The sequence below is a fragment of the Protopterus annectens genome, chromosome 6.part0 (assembly GCF_019279795.1).
Source record: "Protopterus annectens isolate FY-2018-M chromosome 6.part0, PAN1.0, whole genome shotgun sequence".
Taxonomy (NCBI): Eukaryota; Metazoa; Chordata; order Ceratodontiformes; family Protopteridae; genus Protopterus; species Protopterus annectens.
Genome location: NC_056737.1, coordinates 969,572,047 through 969,592,353, shown reverse-complemented (window position 1 = coordinate 969,592,353; position 20,307 = coordinate 969,572,047). Strand labels below are relative to the sequence as shown.

Below are 20,307 nucleotides of genomic sequence, written 5' to 3'. Positions count from 1 at the left end.
ATTCTCTCAGAAAGAAAAAAACTCATATACAGAAAAAAAGCACTTGACTTACATGAACTTTGTCTAAACTTGACATTTTGAGAATCTAGATTTTATAGGCTCATAAGTGATTACTATGCTAATAAAAAACATACATGTTAAATAACTACCTTAAACTTATTCATTCTGTTTGATTTCTGAGAAAAGTACTACTGGGTACATAGACTCATTTTCATCGGAGGCCCAGGGAGAAAAGCTCCACATATGCATTTAAGAAAAAGTACATAACATTCATAGATTAGTACTAGGCTAACTGCCCTTGCGAGCCATTTTAAGCCTAGCTAATTATCCCTTATGAGACTAAAATCCTGCACCTTTTGTTTGTAAGACAAACACCTTAACCATTAGGCCACCCTCCCAACCCTCAATTCAGCAAACAGATTACAGTAGGTAACAAAAACAATGTCCGATATATAAAATAAAGTGATACATATTTCAGAGACTATACATAAAAATGAAATATCACAAATATTTTTTGAAGAAATTAAAGAGTATTATGGAGTCTGAGAATTTTTTATAACTTTTTTAGCACTGTGGTGGCAGGACAGGTAGCTTTCGTCCTTCTAAGTTGGGAACTGCTGATTGAGAGCCCAGTGTCCAAGTGTATTAGTTCTGGTTTAGGCACTTGGGCTTCAGGCCAGTTATTTTACATTAAGAAGGTTCGTGGTCTGCACTCTTGTGGGAGAAGAGGCTGGACTCTGCCCTTCTGAGCTGGGAATTTCTGGTTAGAGGTTTATAGTGCCTGAATATTTGAACTGTATCTTACTGAAATTGGTACACCTTGTTTGCTCTAGCATAGACTAGATCCAGGCCTGCTGAATCTAGCTTTGTTTATAGGCTTGTTGTTTGTTTGCTTGTTATTTCCCTGGAAGCTAATTCCACCTAATACGCGGCTTCAAAAGCGCTTCTGTGGATCACTAGTGATATCTGCATTGCTTACTGTATTTCCTTGTTTCACTTGAAAGAAAGTTACTGTTTGTCGTTTTTGCATTTAGTTACTTGTAACACATTGCACTCAAGTTACCTGGCACTTGCTCACTAAAGCAATTATATGTCAGCACTAAAAATTAAAAGCACTACACCCTCACTCCCCACTGGCCCTTGTTTTCAATTATTAAGGAATTCCCAATATTATTCTAGCATGTCCAAAGGTCAGTTGTCAATCTCCTCTCCGGTCCAGCTGGTGAATCTGGGAATCTTGAGGCAATGTTATAACTGCCTCATGTACACAGACAACCCTCTCCTCCTCCCACATAACACAAATACTTGCGAGAGATGCAGCTATTTAGCCAAACTGGAGGCTGAGCTCTCTCAACTCAGGACTGGCAAGACCAGACAGGACTGAATCAAACACATAAACACACAAAGACATACTCGGAGGCTCTGAGTAAAAATTTACCTAAACAGCAGAGGCCTCCAAAGCAGACACCCAAACAACTGCTACCTCAAGACACCCCACAAGCAACACATAAACCACAAAAGCAGTGTGCAAAGCGGTCACAGCCCTTAAGGCCAAATACAACACCAAACATACTTGTCATAGGTGACTCCATAGTCAGACACACTGACGTCCCACTCACCAGGCTGAACAAGGAGAGGGTCACAGTAAGCTGCCTATCGGGCGCTAGAATCCGCCACATAACACAAGCACTCGGGTCACTCCACGGCAAGTACAAATATGACACTGTCATTGTCCATGCTGGTGTGAACGACCTGAGACGTATCTCCCTGGACTACATGAAGAGACATAGAGGAGCTCTCTGATTATGTAGCCCAGGCAGGTATGACCCTGACCCTGAGCTGTATCCTTCCTTCACCAAGAATGATGCCACAATATAGAGACAAGATGATCAGCATTAACAATTGGCTTAATGTCTGGTGTCATTCAAAGGGGATCCAGTGTCCGTCTGCCTGGGATGACATGCTTGACAAGCCACGCTGCTTCGCAAGGGACAGCTTGCACCTGTCACTCCTGGGATTCCGGATATTGGCTAAGGCTCTTGCCACCCCCATTGTGCCTTTTTTAAGCAAGGCTCAAATTCTAAACCTACCACCCTAGAAAACAAAAATGGGAAGAAACTGAGGGTAATGCTGCTCAATGCCAGAAGTCTAAATCTCAAAATGCACACACTCGAGGCCCTTCTCAGTATGGAGAACATCGATGTCTGTGCTGTAACTGAAACCTGGTTCAAGGCTCCTGAGAGCACCCCGGCACTATTAGGTTTTACCTCATATCATGCGTTCCAGCCCCAAAACCCGGACCACACCACAAAAGGAGGGGGGTGTATCCATATTCATAAAGGATACCCACGCCTCCAGGTTGGTGGCAATGCAAGCTTGGAAACCATCCAGGTGCAACTAACCATAGGCAAAACTGCTCTACAAATTGTAGCATGCTACAGGCCACCCTCTCAAACTCAGGAACCCCACACAGCCTTCCTGAAGACACTGGAGGGTATAAATGTATCTCCAAACACCATCATATTGGGTGACTTCAACTACCTGAATATAGACTGGGAACATTACTCAAGCCCTAACTTTCTAGCCCAACGGTTCCTGGAGTTCATAAATTCAAATGTCATGGAACAGCTAGTCACTGTTCCCACGAGAGGAGAAAATATACCAGATCTCATTATCACAAACATGGGGACAAAATGCTCCACACCGGAAGTATATCCCTCATTGGTGAGATCTGATCATAAACTAATCTCACTGGAAATCCACATCCCGCCCCCACCCCAAACAAAAAAGACCACAGTGAAGAACTTCTCTAAAGCAAACTTCACACTACTCAAGACTGGTGTGGTATCCTTCAAGGCCCCTGAGCCAGTGGAAACCACAACCCAAGCTGCGGAAGCCCTTACAAATGCCTTCTATGAACACCTCCAGGACTGCATGGATCCGGCAATCCCAAATAAAACCAAGACTCTTTCCACAAAGGGCAAACGTCCAGTCTGGTGGACCCCAGCCATTAACAAACTTTACAATAAGAGGAGAAAGCTATTACATGATAGAACAAAATCCATAAAAGGGAAGTCACCCCTGATCATTATTAGTAAAAAATACGAGCACTCATAAAATCAACTAAGGCCAATTTTGAGAGAAAAATTGCCATGGATTCAAAGGACAATCATAAGGCCTTTTTCAGCTATGTTAGGAACCTGGGTGGAAACTCCCAGATATGCTCAGAATTAGTCCAAAATGTTACAAAAATCACTGAACCCACAGTCATTGCCAACATACTGGCAGACAGGTTCAGTGCAAACTTCACCCCCCTCCCCTAATGGAGAGATAACTATCCCAGCGGAGTGTAGCCTCCCAGACATCTCAAATGCGCAGGTGAAAGCTGCTCTCTCTAAAGCTAAAAACACAGCATCAATGGGACCGGATGGTGTCCCCGGCTGTGTGCTACACGAGCTAAATGAGGAATTAAACCCGCACATAAGGCAGCTGTTTAATCTCAGCCTTACCACAGGATACGTGCCCAAGGAGTGGCGTACGGCAACTGTGGTCCCACTCCACAAAGGCGGTGCCTCTACGGACCCTGTTAATTACCGCCCCATAAGCTTAACAAGTCTAGTCTGCAAAGCTATGGAGAGGATCATAATGGAGCTCATAAACAAAGATATAGGGGACTTGAAGACATTGGACCCGACCCAGTTTGGCTTCGTCAAGGGAAGATCATGCCTTTTGAACTTGGTCGACTTCTTCGAAACGGTCACCAAGGCCATTGATGAGGGAAAGGCAGTCCATACAGCCTACCTTGACCTTGCAAAGGCCTTCGACACAATACCCCACTCGGGTATTGTAGAAAAACTTACCAGCTTAAATGTAAACCCATATGTCACAAGATGGGTTGCAAACTGGCTTAAGGACAGAACCCACAGGGTTAGAGTTGCTGGCGCTATGTCAGACTCCAAGCCGGTCACAAGTGGTGTCCCACAGGGCTCGGTCCTTGGCCCCCTATTGTTCGGCATCCACTTCTCAGAAGTACAGGCCAACATGGGAGGACTTTGGCTGACAAAGTTTGCAGACGACTGCAAACTGGGCGCCATAGTGGAAAGTGCATCGGACACGGATATCCTTCAGAAGGGACTCACGGAAACAGATAGCTGGTGCCAGAGCCATGGCCTGAAGTTAAACGCCAAAAAATGTATAGTCATACCCTTCGGGAAAAACAAGGTAACCCCAAGCTACCATATAGGTGGCAATCCACTAAGCACAGAAGAGGTTATCAGGGACCTGGGGACCCAGGTTGACAGTGGCCTTTCTTTTGACACTCACGTTGCTAAAGTGGTTAGAAAGACCTTCTACATTGCCCACCTGATCATGAAGGGATTCGCATCCAGATCTAGTGAGGTCATTGTTCCCCTGTACTCTTCCAATGATAGAGTACAATGCCCCATTCGGGATGTATCTCACCCGACATCTGCAGCAATTGGAGAGACCCCAAAAGTTCCTCACCAAAAGGATAAAGGGACTCCAAAATCTGTCATATGCTGCCAGATTGAAGAAACTCCAGCTCTATTCAGTCGCATACCGTCTGCTCAGAGGTGACATGTGCCCGACATACAAGGCCATGTCCAACCCAGAATTAATGGACATGCTCCACCTCAAAAAATCCAAATCCACCAAAACCACTAGAGCAAGCGACTTAAACCTTAGCATGGATATAAATAGGACGTGCTGGAGGGATAGATTTATCACTCAGAGACTCCCTATGCTGTGGAATAAAATCCCGGTCCATGTGAGGCAGAGCACCTCGCTGGCTCTGTTCAAGAGAAATCTTGACCTGTGGATGGGAGATCGTAGGTTTACCCCGGGAATTATCTCTGTGTCACTGCTGCACAGAGGCACAACAAACTAATGGGCACAGTATTTTTTCATATAAGTGGTGGCGTAAGCCATAAAAATTTGGGCTAGGCTTATAAATGCCTTAGGGCAGATAGCCTAGTATGAACCTATGAACTGGAGAACAAAAGCAGAAGGCTTACAGTAGAACAAAAGAGATTACACAGCAAAAAAGAAAACAAGGGCAAGGAGCAGGAAGGCATAAAAATTAAGGTATTTAAGTACTCTATTAAAAGGTGGCTATCCAGGAAAGGAGCATGATCAGAACCATTTGTTTCCAAGATGAGACTTTAAGTGTGATTTGAAGGAGAGTAGGGAATTGCCTTGTTTTAGAGACAAAGGAATAGTACTCCAGATTCTGGAAACACAGGTAGAGAAAAGACTGACACCGTTGTTCGGATTGATGAGAAGTAGGAGCTCATCCACCAATAAACTCCTACTTATCACTAAATCCAAGAACAGTGCTGGCGTCCCTCTTTTCTGGTGGGAGTGTAGGACTGAATGAGATTGGCTAGGGATGGGCAGCTATTTGGCTTATAGATAAGGCTACAAATTATGAGGAGTTGCGACTAAGTTAGCTGGTGATGTAGGTTTTAACCATTGCAGTTTTCTGAGGAAGAGACGATGGTGTGACCTATATGGAAGGTTTGCTGTAAATTTCGACACTTTATTGCAGCATTGAACTAGCTTGGTGAGCTGGGTAGATTTACGTTTGTAAAGACTGGCACATAATAAAGAAGTACAGACAGAAGAAGGGAGAGAAAGCAATACATTGTTGTGCAATGTCTATCAGGTAAGGTTTAGCTTTGTAGAGGGAGTCCAGTCTTTTTTTTTTTTTTTTACCACATACAACACATGGTATATTTATCAGACGTCATGTGTTCATCAAAGTAAATTTGGTATGTGGGAGAAGTAATTTTTTTTTTAAATATACCATGTGTTGTATGTGGTAATCAGATGCCAGGTGTTCAAAGTAACGTGGTATGTGGGACAAGTTCAGTTTTAGTGTTAATCGGTAGAGAAAATAGAGAAAGCATTTTTTTGAATATTGAACTGCTTGGAAGTGGAAAGCATTACTTGGACTTTTAGGGTTGAGAAACAGAAGTAAGAGAATCACAGGCATTCAAGGTTTTCGGCTGAGCAGATAAAAAAACGCCATACTGAACAACAAAGGCACTCTTGGTGGTAGTACTGAGTTAATTGATGAAAATGTTAAAGAATAAGGGGAATAAAGAGGGAGCATTAAGGAATGCCGGCAGTTATGGGAAGAAAGGAATATAGTTAATGGAAAAACAAACTGTTTGGTACGTTTGGAATCCATTAATGAAGTAGCTGAGGAACAAGTCCAGAGAAGGCTTATCCAGTCTTACGAAGGAGAGATTTCGGAGAAAGATTTGATGATACGCAGTGATAAAATCTTCAGAAAGGTCTAGGAAAAGAGCAGATACTATGTTCCTTTAATTTCTGCTTATACTGACGGTGTTAGTGAAGCTAAGGAGGGCAGTTGTGGTGCTGTAGTAAAGACAAAACCCATGTTGAGAATGGTGCACAATGAAAAATTATGTGATGCAACAAAGTAACTGGGTCTGTATACATTTGTCTAATATTTTGTATATATTTGTCTAATATTTTTAATAAAGGAGAGAGTACAGGAACAAGTCAATAGTTAGTCTGTCCACTGGAGTTGCGAGGAGGGTACAATGTAGCATTGTTCCAAAGTACAGGAACATTAGATTCTATAATGGAGCAGATAATGAAGATGGATACAGAATAGGCTGCGGCTTTACTACTTCAGCTGTGGTTTTAATAAATTCAGCAGGTAGGTTATTGAGTAGGGAGGTAGGCTTTAACTTGAAAAGGATTTGCTTAAAGGTCGCTGTAATGAGTGGTTTTAAAGAAAGTGGTGAGGGAAAGTACCAGATTGTGTTTGAGCTTGCAGAGTGGAGGAACTTAAATTAATGAATAGGGAAGAAACAGAATTAATGAAAAAGAAGTTGAATAAGGAAGAAACGGAATTAAAGAAATAGGAGTTCACACTAGCAATATTAACTTGGCGTTAAAACACTTGCTGTAAACTTTTCAACTTACTCTGTGAAGCGATATGCTGTAAAGAAAACACTGACATAAAGACTAAAACAAGCACCTCAGTACAAATTAACTTATACATAAAATATACCAACAAATCAGTGGAGTACTGGATCTAATGCACACAAATACAAATCAAGACATTAATTCATTTAGAGATATGGCAACCTAGAGTGCTACCAAAAATGAATGCACTACGCAAACACGACTATCAGCCACCCCACACATATGCCACTCTGCTATTGTCATCACCACCTTTCCTTGCTCTTATTTCGCAGCTAGCACACAGGGTTAAGGCTGTGAGCTGTAGTTCCTGTGGTACAGTGTCTGATTCTCTTAACCCTTATTTGTCCGGTATCCGACATTGAGCAAGTCAGACACTACTTAGGGACTGTGTGACCAGTGGACATACCTAGTTAACAAAGGGCTATTTTGTTTTTTAGGCATATGACACTTCCCTTCAACAGATGGGTTAAAATAGCTCAGACCACACAGTTCTACAATGACATTTTTTCAAGACAATACAACACAAAAAGAGTAGAATACAAAGCCTAGCTCAGTGAAACACACAGCTGGGATGAACTTATCAATTCGACACTGAGACATTGCATAATATAAATCCTTCAACAGCATCATCACAACAGACTTTATAAAGATGAACGTTTTTTTGAATCTGTACTCCTAACTTCAGAACTTGTTTGAATTAAACATATAAACCGTCAAACACACAAACGGGTATTACTTCCTGCCAGTAGCAGTCATAAACGCTGTCAACAAGTGAAAGTCAAGAAAAACATAAAAGCAATAGATTATGAGTTATGTAATCCTCATATTTTGACCACAAGTTACGTGAGATGCACATACAGCCGCAAGAATCAGGGTCAGATTCCAGAGTAAGTCTCCATATACAGTAATCCTACTACAGCAATGAACCATCGTTACTGTAAACTGTATGAATGTGGGTTGCTACTGTCAATAGGCTGTCGCTCCACTTCTAAAATAATTCCTTACAGACAATGAAAGCCGTGCAGTATGACAGTGCACGGAATGCCCGTAATAACTTTAAACATAATACAAAGATGACAGTGGATTATATACTGATGCAATCCTTATTTCCTAGAAAAAAATACTGAAATGGAAAAATTACAACTAACAGTCCACCACTACCTAATGTTCAACAGGCAACAGTACCGACCTCAATACTTCGGACTACATTTAACGAGGCGAGGCTCCTACCTTATAAACACAGATACAGACTAAAATAGTTTCTCAGAATTTTAAATTAAACAGTAGCTGAACAGACTTCAGATGCAAATAGGAATCAAATGGTCAAAACGCCAAACAAATAACAAAACATCTCTTCATGAAGTCAAGGAGTAGGAAAAGAGAAATATTATAATAAATAACACTGTTTCATTAGAACATTAAAAAAAATAAAATGAGAAACATTGCACACTCACTGACAACGATCATTAGTTATAAAGAAACTAAACAAGTTACTTACGGTTCAGATAGTTTCATAGAAAATTAAAACTCCATAAAAGACAAAAATAATTTACATCCAAAGAATTGTACACACTTCTATTGACAACCAATACAACCACACAGAGACGGTACTGGGTACTTCCCTGTTTCTAAGCGTGGAAAACACTTAGGAACGTTGTGGCATCACGTGGCTCAATCGTGATGACGTACAGAGCGTAACTTTTACATACTTGTAATTGGTGATGAATGACTTTATTTATTTTTTTTAAGAGAGAAGTAGTAGTAGGAAAGTTTCTGTGGTGGTTCATTTTTAAACCTAGCTAATTTAACTTTTTGTGCTTGAAAAACTGGCCTGTTCTGTTTGTTTGGTTACAGATCGGCCTTACCGATTACACGGTCGATAATTATATATTACTCGTAATGACAATAACCGGGATTGTGCTTTAAATAATTATAGTATATTAATGTTCCATTATATTTTTTTTGTTTCGAGTAATGACTTTTTTTCTCATATTTGTGGTGTGTAACAGGTATTGAACTTTGCATGAAGCTTAGCAAGCACTTTTGTTTACCATTCTGCCATTAACAGGTTTAGCATTTATTACAGAAGTGAGGTGCAGGTGTCAAATTGTAGATAGTTTTGTAGTTACTTACTAGGCTATTGAACTGTAAAGGCCTTAACAAGCCTAACACCGTGGTAGGTTTTAGTCGTTATGTTTTGTGTAAGGAAAACCAAGAGACTGGTCGAGCAAGGATAGGTTGGAACATGTTCCCCACCTTTCCACGAGGGGGCTAGAATTTGCAGTTACCTATCCGTTTGTTGAAGTTTCTGTTTGAATAAAGTATGTTAGATCAGGTGTGTTTTACACGTACAAAAATACAGTATACTCTTTGTATAACTCTAGAAATGCAACCATATTAAAGCAGGCTTTCACAGTGCACATACAGTTTCAGCGAATGCACTTTCATTCAGTGAAAAATAACCTCCAGTCAAGAATACTGATAAGAACAGAATGTGCAAGTACATTGAGAACAAACAGATCTTACAAGGCTTTGGCACCAAGGCTAAAGAGACATGCAGAAACTTACAGGGTTTTGGTATTATTAGGCAATACTTCAGACACTGTTAAGTTACTTTATTTCAACTGATATGCAGAAAGTCATTGTAGTATAGACACTTAAGTATAAGTACAGAAGTCAGGCCAGGTCAAGTATCCATAGTATTTCAGAATATTAATTATACTATTAAAGATGAAAGGAATATGCTGACTATCTCAGTTTGTCAGTAATGTTATTGGAGACAGTATTGGGGGGGGGGGGGTATTGTTGGCATCTACCTCCACTATACATAGCAAAGCATTCTTAACCAAATTACAGTGCTAGCGGATTTTATTGTGAAAGGTACAAGAAGACTTGGCACATTAAGGAGAGATTAGCACCTGTTCAGCACAGTTTGGATAATTAACATATCAAGACCTTTATTCCAGTGTCTTTCAGTTATTTCCAGTTCATACCAGTACTCTACAGTTATCAATTTTTACAATGGCGAGCCACTATCTGTGTGGGGGGACAGTAGTTAAAGTAAGTCCCAAAACCCCGTAGCACCCTTATCAACAGTCAAACTGTGTATCCTGCAGAATAGCAGTACTTCAGAAAATGTACAGTGAAGTCTCAAAAGAACTTCAGTAGTGTTCCTTCTGATAATGTACGGTAAAGTCTCAAAGAGCTTCAGCAGTGTTCCTTCAGAACATTATTTCAGAAAATCTACAGTAAAGTCTCAAAGAATTCAGACTCTCAAAGATACCATTGTAAAAGATTACCCATTTAGCAGCAAAGGATGAGAAAACTTCACCATCTCTAAAGCAGACAACATACTTTCAAATTTCCAGTGTGATATCACAATTACAAGAACATCCTTAAAAAGACAGAGTTTAAGAAAGCGAGATGCCGGACCACCTTCTTCAAGCAACTTCAGCTTTTCTTATGTAAGCATTCATTTTTGTTACAGTGCATTTTCTAGCAAGTCAGACAGTAAATCTCAAAAAGGTTTAAATACACCAGTAAATGTAAATGGTATACAGTGGATATAAAAAGTTTACACATCCCTGTTAAAATGCCACGTTTTGTGATACAAAAAATTATACCACAATAAATAATTTCAAAAGTTTTCCCACCTTTAATGTGACCTATAACCTGTACAATTCAATAAAAAAAACTGTGAGGGGAAATATATAAAAAATGTAGAATAAAGATGGTTCCATAAGTGTGTACACCCTTAACTTTGCTGAAGCACCTTTTGATTTAATTACAGCATTCAGTCGTCTTGGGTACACACCTGCCATCAATTAGAGAGACTCTGATTAACCCCAAATTAAGTTCAGCTGTCCTAGTAAGATTTTCCTGACATTTACTCAGTTGCCTGCTACAGCAAAAGCCATGGTTCACAGAGAGCTTACAAAGCATCGAAGAAATCTCATTGTTGAAAGGTATCAGTCAGGAGAAGGGCACAAAAACATTTCCACAGCATTGGATTATACCATGGAACACAGTGAATACAGTCATCAAAAAGTGGATAAAATATGGGACTACAGTGACGTTGCAAAGAACTGGACATTCCTCCAAATTTGATGAAAAGACAAGAAGGAAACTGGTAAGGGAGGCTGCCAAGAGACGTACAGCAACACTGAAGGAGCTGTAGGAATTTCTGTCAAGTTCTGGTTGTGTACTACATGTGACAACAATCTCCCATATTCTCCATATGTCTGGACTATGGGGTTGGATTGCAAGATGGAAGCCTTTTCTTACACAGAAAAACATCCAGGCCCTGCTAAAAGTTGCAAAACAGTAGAAGTCTCCCTAAAACATGTGGGAAAATGTGTCATGGTCTGATGAGACCAAGGTTGAACGTTTTGGCCACAATTCCAAAAGGTATGTTTGGCACAAAAACACTTTGCATCACCAAAAGAACACCGTCCCCATGGTGAAGCATGGTGGTGGCAGTATCATGCTTTGGGGTTGCTTTTCTTCAGCTGGAATTGGGGCTTTAGTCAAGGTGGAGGGAATTATGAACAGTTCCAAATACCAGTCACTTTTGGCCCAAAACCTTCAGGCGTCTGCTAGACAGCTGAAGATAAAAAGGAATTTCACCTTTCAACACGACAATGACCCCAAGCATACATCCAAATCAACAAAAGAATGATTTAATCAGAAGAAAATTAAAGTTTTGGAATGGCCCAGCTTGAGCTCAAACCTAAATCCAATAGAAAATGTGTGGGGTGACCTGAAGAGGGTTGTACACAAGAGATGCCCTCGCAGTCTGACAGATTTGGAGAGCTTTTGTAAGGAAGAGTGGGCAAATATTGCCAAGTCAAGATGTGCCATGCTGATAGACTCCTACCTAAGAAGCTTAAATGTAATTAAATCAAAAGGTGCTTTGACAAAATATTAATTTAAGGGTGTGCACAGTTATGCAACCAGCTTATTGTACTTTTTTAGTTTTTATATTTTTCCCCTAACAGATGTGTTTGTTTTTCAATTGAATTGTGCAGGTTATAGATTACAGTAAAGGTGGGAAAAGTTCTGAAATGATTTATTGTGGTCTTATTTTTTTATATTACAAAAAACTGGCATTTTAATAGGGGTGTGTAAACTTTTTATATCCACTGTATGTCAAATGGGTCTATATTAAATTCTTGAAAGCCGACAATGTCGCATCTGACATTGTCGACACAAGAATGGTGAAACTGCAGAACATCGAACAAGTAAACTGAAATCTCCATAAGGGGAGATTTCCGTTTACGTCAGTGTAGTGCAGTCTCGGAGTTGGTATATTTAAGTAGTGGGGGGTGCTGCCTACACCGTTTAGTTTTTTTTTGTTTTTGTTTTTTTTTTTTCTGAACATTTGATGTTTTTAACAGTTTGATCACTAAAGGTTGACCTTTAGTGATTTGAACTGTTAAATATTCGATGTTCTTATATAGACCCTGTCAAACAATACTTTTACAGTAAATGCACCAGTAAATGTGTTGTTTAGAGTTAAAAAGTCTAAAAATCTGTGTTCCAAAAATGTGCATTTAAATGTCAAGGTTATTAGTTCAGGAATGTTAAATTCTTTCTTGATACAAAAGAGTTAAATCTCAGAAGCAGACTGTAATAAGTAACAGCAACAGATTCACAGAATGAGTTAACTTCTATCACTATAGTTTTAGACTTAAATAACACAAATTCTTGTTTACTGTCTTCAGAAATCAGTGTAAATGCTCCACATATATAATTCAAAGTACAGAATCAAGTTGCACTATTGCAGATAGATATAAACACGGTCAGTGTATGTAACATGCAGATTTTCAGACAGACACAGAACAAACATTGGCAATGTATCAATTTCATGTTATTTTAAATAAAGATGTTCAGAATGTGATAAATTCTAGTTTATTGTTTTTTAGAAACCAGTGCAAATATTGCACTGAGAGAGGATAAGAGGGACCAAATTGCATTTTTTATCACTGATGAGGTAAACACCAGCATAAATGATATGCAGACTTTAAGGAAAAATAAAGAAGACATGCCTACCTTACCTCAAGTCAATGTTGTTACTAGTGTTTTGGGGAAAATTAAAGGAGAAATACATACGCTAGCTCAAATCAGTGTTGTTGCTAGTTCTATAAAAAAAGATTTTCAGCTTCTCTGTAAAGGGTGTGGCAGTCCAACACTAAACCAGGTTATCTGTCATTGTTTAAGTTTGAGAAAAATGACAGTATTTAATTGTTTACAGAAAAAAAATGATAGAATAATGCACAACATCAATTTCAGTTACAAATAGACCTCTACTAGCGGATGCAAGTGCAGATGTCAGGATTTGAAGGAGCAAAGTTTACAGCAGTGAGCAGTTCTGTACAGGTATGGACATGTGACCAGAGTTGCATGTTTTAGAGTTCAGTAACAATATTTTATGGAAAAATAAAAACACTACAGAATGTACAGTAATGCACACAGATGACACTTGTAAGAATGTGTGTGCAGTAGATTTTGCAGATGTACAGAATTTAAATAAATGATTATGACATAAACACTTGTGGGCTATAGATAAAATAAATTCCAGTTCAGCTGCCACAGCTGAAGTGAGGCAGTCAAGTTACCACTTATTTACCAAAAAGCTAAGACAGACTGTAAATGGCTAGTAAGGAAAAAACAGGTAACACATTTCAGACTAGTATGTATCATTCTGGAAGCATATGTTGTGTATGGGATACCAAAATGACACAAGTTAATTCACAGAATAAAGGGTTTACAGTTACAGATCTGGCAATTTTTTTTGTGTTCTTTTGTTTATCAGACATTAGGAACTTATGAATTATGGTAGTAAAGTGTTGCATTGCATAAATAATGTCTTGATACAGACTGAGACAGAAAAGCATTCACAGATATTAAATGATGTTTTGCTGGTTTACAGAATGTAACATTTAAAGTCAGTGCTACATTTTAAAAGTGATTGTACAGTCAAAAGTTCAGATCCCAAGCAAGAAAAGAGTGCATCATAAATATTATATGTTATTAAAGTCACAGGTTCAAATCTCATGTTGAAGAAACTTCACATGCTTGTATAAAGGGCAGACAAGTAAAGTTCCAGAATCAGATCAGTTCAACTCTAGTAATGAATGTGCATATGTAAATAAGATTGCCAACCATCCCATTATCAGCGGGACACTCACAGATTGAGCTGCCTCATCCCGTTGCCTGCTGTGCAAAGTAGTGGGACTTGAAAAGTCCCATGTTTTCAGAGCACTGAATTGCATGGAAAAGCCGCAATTACTTCCAGCTTTTCCATTGCAATTCAGTTACATCACCAACCTAGACCTGCAGGCAGAGCTATTCCCTGTTAGGTCTGGGTGCTTTAAATTGTGCAGCAATTGGCTGAAATTCATGAAGGGAATGGGGATTGGGGCAGGAAGAGCCCTACAAAGATTGCGTCTGTAAAGCGATTTGTTTTCAGTGCTCCTACAGCTGCTAAAGAAATACTAAGTTTATTTTCTTCTTTCTAACAACCAAGGCAGCCATCCATTCATTCATCCATCCAGCCAGTTATCGAGCCATTCATCCAGCCAGCCATTCATTCCTCCAACCAGCCATTCATCCAGCCAGCCATTCATTCCTCCAACCAGCCATTCATCCAGTAAGCTATCCAGCCATCCATCCATTCATTCATTCATCCAGCCATCCGTTCACTCATTCATTCATCCAGCCAGCCATTCATCCATCCATGTATTCATTCATTCATTCATCCAGCCATCCATTCATTCTTCCAGCCAGTCATTCGTTCATCCAGCCAGCCATCCATCAGTCGAGCCATTCATCCTTCCAGCTAGCCACTCTCACCTGCCAGTTAGCCACTCCAGCAACCAGCCAGTTGTACCCATAACTACACCCCCTTAACCACTTCTGTGGTGATGTCATGGTCGAAGGTGTGGCCAGTGTCATACTGGCCACACCCCCATGTCCCACTTTGGCCCACTTGAAGGTGGCAACCTTATATGTAAACAGTTCAAGATTTTATGTATTTCACTGCAGAAATTGCAGTTTACCAAGTACAGCAGTGGCACAGACTTGACAACTGAGTTACCAGATTACAGGCCAGTTCAACAAGCTGAATTAAAGACAGTACTGTCTGCATGTCCTCCACGCGGTCGAGTGGTGTTCGAAAGACATGCATGAATGGGCGTGCCTTTGTTGAAGGTTGGGCATCGGGCTGGCACCTCGGCACCATAAAAATCTACTGCCAATCATTAGCGGACCGGAGTTCCGCTGTGGTGATCCCTAACCAGGAAAAGCCAAAAGAAGAACAAACTGTATGCCATTAAACAGTATAGTAAAGATGAGTTTAATATTATTAGTGACAGTTTTGTACAGCAACACTTCTTACTCTTTATCCAAGAAAATTGTAGGCATTAATGATAAATCCTTGCAGCATCCAGAGGTACTGAAATAGTTGAATGACACTGGCTAAAAAAACAGTGATATGTAAAGAAGCAGAGAGACATGCATATTGAAGAAATTATTTTGGAAATTACAACCTGGGAGTCAATGTGTAAACAAAGTTCAATAGTTAAGTACAGTGTCAGATTACTACTTTAGTTTCATTTGAGGTATGACAGGAAAAACAATGCCACTGAGGTTTCCATTTGATTTCATAAAGAAATTACAGCCTTTCCATTTCAATGTAGTACAGAAACAGTTCAGTTACAGACTTTCAATAATGCATTTATTAGTAATATTAGTCTAGTTCACTATAGTACATTATCAGTTTGCTTACAGAATTACAAGAGTTTATTAACAGCATGTGTTTACTTCATGCAGAAAAATGTAAATAAAGTCAGGGCAACAAACAATGCTATCAGTTTGTAACTGTTAAAGCTGCAAATGTTATTTTAAGGACCTGCTTTTTTGTGCTTTGCAGATATCGGTAAAGAAAGACACGCCATCAGTTTTGGACATTTAAATAATTTCTAGGTCTGTTTTCCAGAATGCATATTTAACTACAGTCAAGAAAAATATTACATAAGCCACACAGCCTTACAGAAAAGATGAGAAAGGGGAGGTTTGGAAGGCATAAGTGTAAAAGGAACAAGGGCATTAAGATTCTAAAGCGACCCTTCCAATACCTCAGCAGTGACTGGGACAGTGCAGAGTAAGACCTAAACTTACAGAAAGCCAAGCCTTCAATATTTTTTTTAAATGTGTTTCAGTTATCTAAAATCTTTAAAGTTAAAATGTGTATACACCAGATGTGCATTTATACAGATTACAGTTAAAGCAAGTATGCGAATGTTTTATGTTTTCAGACAGCTATATAACAGTACTAGATTTCAGTAATGTCCTTCCTTTTACCCTTATGCCTTCGAAACCTCCCCTTTCTCCTCTTCTCTGCAAGGCTGGGTGGCTGATGTAATAACCACAGGGTTCAGTCCTGGGTCCTCTCCTGTTTGGTATCTACTTCTCTGAAGTACAGGCTAACACAGAAGGTCTTTGGCTAACAAAGTTCACAGATGACTGCAAACTAGGAGCCATAATCGAAACTCCTAACGATGTGGACATCCTACAGATGCCTGGTGTCAAAGCCATGGCCTCAAGCTCAATGCCAAAAAGTGCATTGTCATCCCCTTTGGTAAAACCTCTGTACCCATGAACTACCACATAGGTGGTAGTCTACTTAACACCAAAAGTGTGATGAGACCTTGGGACACAGGTGGACAGTAGTCTCTCCTTTGATAATCACATTGCCACAGTAGTCAGGAAATCCTTCTATGTGGCACACCTCATCACAAAAGGTTTCTCATCCAGGAAAGTAGAGGTCATTGTTCCCCTCTACTCGTTACTCATTAGACCCATTATAGAGTACAATGCCCCTTTTGGTATGTACCTCACAAGACATCTACAACAACTGGAAAGGCCGCAGAAATACCTCACAAAGATGATTACCAGCCTCAAACAGATGCCCTAGGCAGACCGTCTCAAAAAACTCCAGCTTTACTCCATCACATATCACGTACTCAGAGGTGATGTCTGCCTAACATACAGAGCTATGTCAAACCCAGAGCTGTTGGACATGCTCCACTTAAAGAAATCCCAGTCCCTCCAAGCTACACGTTCTAGGGACCTAAACCTGGTCACCACAATAAACAGAACATGCTGGAGGGATAGATTCCTGTCCCAGAGACTCCCCATACTCTGGAACAAACTACCTATCTATATCAAACAAAGCTCCTCATTAGCACTCTTCAAGAAAAATCTTGATAATTGGATGGGAAATAGGAAATTCACCCCAGGGATCACTTCTGTGGCTCTGCTCGACAGGGGCACAGGAAAATAATTTTCTTGGATGGCGAAAGCCAGGGTACCTTTTTGGCTATGCTTATATAGGCCCTAGGGCCAATAGCCTAGTACCTACCTATTAACTTATGTTTTTATCTGTATTCAGAGCATACTGACAGGAAAAAGTATTCCTCTAGTAATATTTTTTTCCAGAATAGAGCATTTACCAGATTTCAGTTTATATTTTTAGTAGTTTAGTTTCCAGAGTATAACATTTACCAGATTTCAGTTTATATTTTTATCTGTGTTCAGATAATACTGACAGAACAAAAGTATTCCTTTATCAATACTTTAGTTTCCAGCAGCATCACATCATTAATTATGAGGTTTGCTTACCTCTCAACCATATTTTAGATTCCCTGTATAAATATGTATCACTTTAATGTAAATTTCAGTCAAGTTTCAGAATATGACAGTCATAGTTATGAGTTCAGTATAGTACATTCCAGTCACATTTCAGAATAAAAGCATTACTAGATAATTTACAACATGCAATTACATCATACAATACTATTCAGTCATTAGTTTTAAAGGTAAAGTGGCAGACTTATTTGTAGCAGATATTAGGATATTAAGATAAGTTATCTAAATAACAAGTAGTAACAGTTATTTAATATATTCAAGGCATAACAAGTCAGGCTTTGTTTGTTAATTTATAGATTACAGTGCACCTTACATACTTATTGTACATTAGAAAGTTAAAAAGACATTGACAATGTAAGGTTAGGTCTGTGTCTTCATTTTATTTTATTTTATACTTCATATTTTAAAGTAACTATAGAAATAAGATACATGTGTGTGCGTAAGTCCGATAGGATAAGGTCTGTTAAAGCTTTATATGCGAGGTAGAGTCACCTCTTGGTAGCCTGTATGATGCTGAAAGGAGGGATAAAGCTTTGAGATGGTCTGCATAGTCTTTATAATTTTAAACCCTTTTTGTGTAGGGAGAAGGTGCTGGCATTCCAGTCTGATATGAGGCAATATACTCGGTGATTGAGCTAATGAGTGCCAAGTACATGGGAACAATTACATTCCCTGGCCTTGGAAGTAATGACTTGAGATGTAAGCAGTGTAATGAAAAATGACTTCCTTACAACAGTGGATACATGGTGATCAAAGGGAAGTTGATAGGTTCCCAGATGGGGTGTGTCATTATTGTGATAGTTACAAGGGGAGTCACACTTGCCAAAGGATACAGTCATACACTTGTCATTTAGTTTTAATCCATGGTTTTGACACTGGCTGTTTGTTTGGGATAGGCCCTGTTTTGGCACCAGATATGCAGTTTTCTGTAGACGTGGTCAGCCACAAACCCTTAACATTAGCTTTGACCTCTCAGAATCAAGTGTCAAAAAGAAGTGCCTAATGAATGATCCCTGGGGTCCTTATTCTGGTAGGTCTTTTGTTGAAGTTAGAGTTACCCATCCTAGCTTCCTGGGTTCTATTTGTGCACCAGTTTGCTATCCAACCAAGTCACATAGGGATTTACATTTAACTTGGAGAGTTAGTTTACAATATATGTGTGGCAGATGGTGTTAAAACACCTTTGTGAGATCTAGCTATATGGTGTGCATGGTTTTTGTCTCTGTCCAGTGCTTCAATGACTTTTTCAAAAAATTCAACCAGTTAAGTAGATTGACTAATCAGTGCTGGGCTTTGTCGAGATTATGTAGGTTACCTAAATCATTGTTTATTAATTCTGTAATTATCCTTAATAATCTTATAGATTTAACTGGTCTGGCTTGTGGGTCTGTAATTACCCAGGTCCATTGAAGCCCAGCCTTATTGCAAGGAAATGCCAGTGCTGTCCTGCATTCCTGCAGCATGAAGCCTGTTTTGAGGCTGATTATGAATAATTTCTGTAGGTGTTCAGACAAATCAAATTTTAGACTGACCAATAGGCAGCCCAGTATGTTACCTAACCTCCTGGATGAAGCGTTGACCTTAGAGAACTTGTTATTAGGAGATTTGACCTGTGGGGTGGGGGCAGTCCTGTCTCTTTTTTTTTTTTTTTTTTGCCAGACCAGTAACATATTTCCAAAAATATGTATAACTAGTTACATTAATTTTCATGAAAATATTAAAATTTGATTTAAAAATATTTTTACATTGGATAAAATGCAAGATGCATCATTGATATACATAAACACAGATTTATGCTGTAGAGTCAATTTGGACTATCTATAGCAGCAGTCCCCAACCACCAGACCATGGATCATTTGTTACTGTGCTGCACAGAAGGGACTTAAACAAAAAAGTGAATGTGTCTCTGTATGTGTGTGAGTGTGTTTATGTTTCAGTTTGAGTGTGAGTGAATGCATGCATGAAAGCAGAATGTATGTGTCTGTGTGAAAGAAGAGGAGACCGTGTATGTGTGTATGCAGGAGAGTAAACAGTGGGATCGATCGAACCATTATTTTACACTTGCTAAGCAGTGCTTTTTCTATTTAGCGAGTGTAAAATAAAAATAAATGAAATGCAAAAAAGTGTGTGTGTGTGTGTGTATATATATATATATATATATATATATATATATATATGTGTGTGTGTGTGTGTGTGTGTGTGAAGTGCGTTTTTTTGTATGTATATGTTTCTGTGTGTGTGAGTGAATGCATCCTTGAAAGCAGAACAGACTGTGTGTGTGGGTGTGTGTATGCATGAGATAGAGAGATAGTAAAGAGTGAGAGCAATCCCTGGCAGTAGCAGCAGCATGAATTGAGGTTTGTTTACCTCTCAACCATACCTCTCAAAATCTCGCACAATAAATCTGAATGGAGCCCATAGCTGTCAACCTCTGGGCACAAAAAATCTGGAGAAAGCTAACTGGGGGGACAAAGCCCCAAAAATAGGGACACATTTTAAGTATTGCTCTTATAAATTTAAAAAGTTGATAGAATGCAAGCTGAGCAGCCAAGTGCTCTGGATCATGTGGAACGCTCCACATTTACCATTTAAATTGCCCGCTATTCTGCTGCTCCA

At 39.4% G+C, this 20,307-nt stretch overlaps 1 protein-coding gene across 1 annotated transcript in view; it reads right to left on the bottom strand.

Annotated features, from left to right (window-relative positions):
- The window catches only part of CCNK (cyclin K), a 421,050-nt gene extending 412,426 nt beyond the window's left edge, over window positions 1-8,624 (bottom strand). The window contains exon 1 of the mRNA XM_044074606.1: window positions 8,480-8,624. The gene's annotated coding sequence lies outside the window, so the exon portion shown is untranslated. The remainder of the gene's footprint in view (window positions 1-8,479) is intronic.
- Between the last annotated feature and the right edge of the window lie 11,683 nt (window positions 8,625-20,307).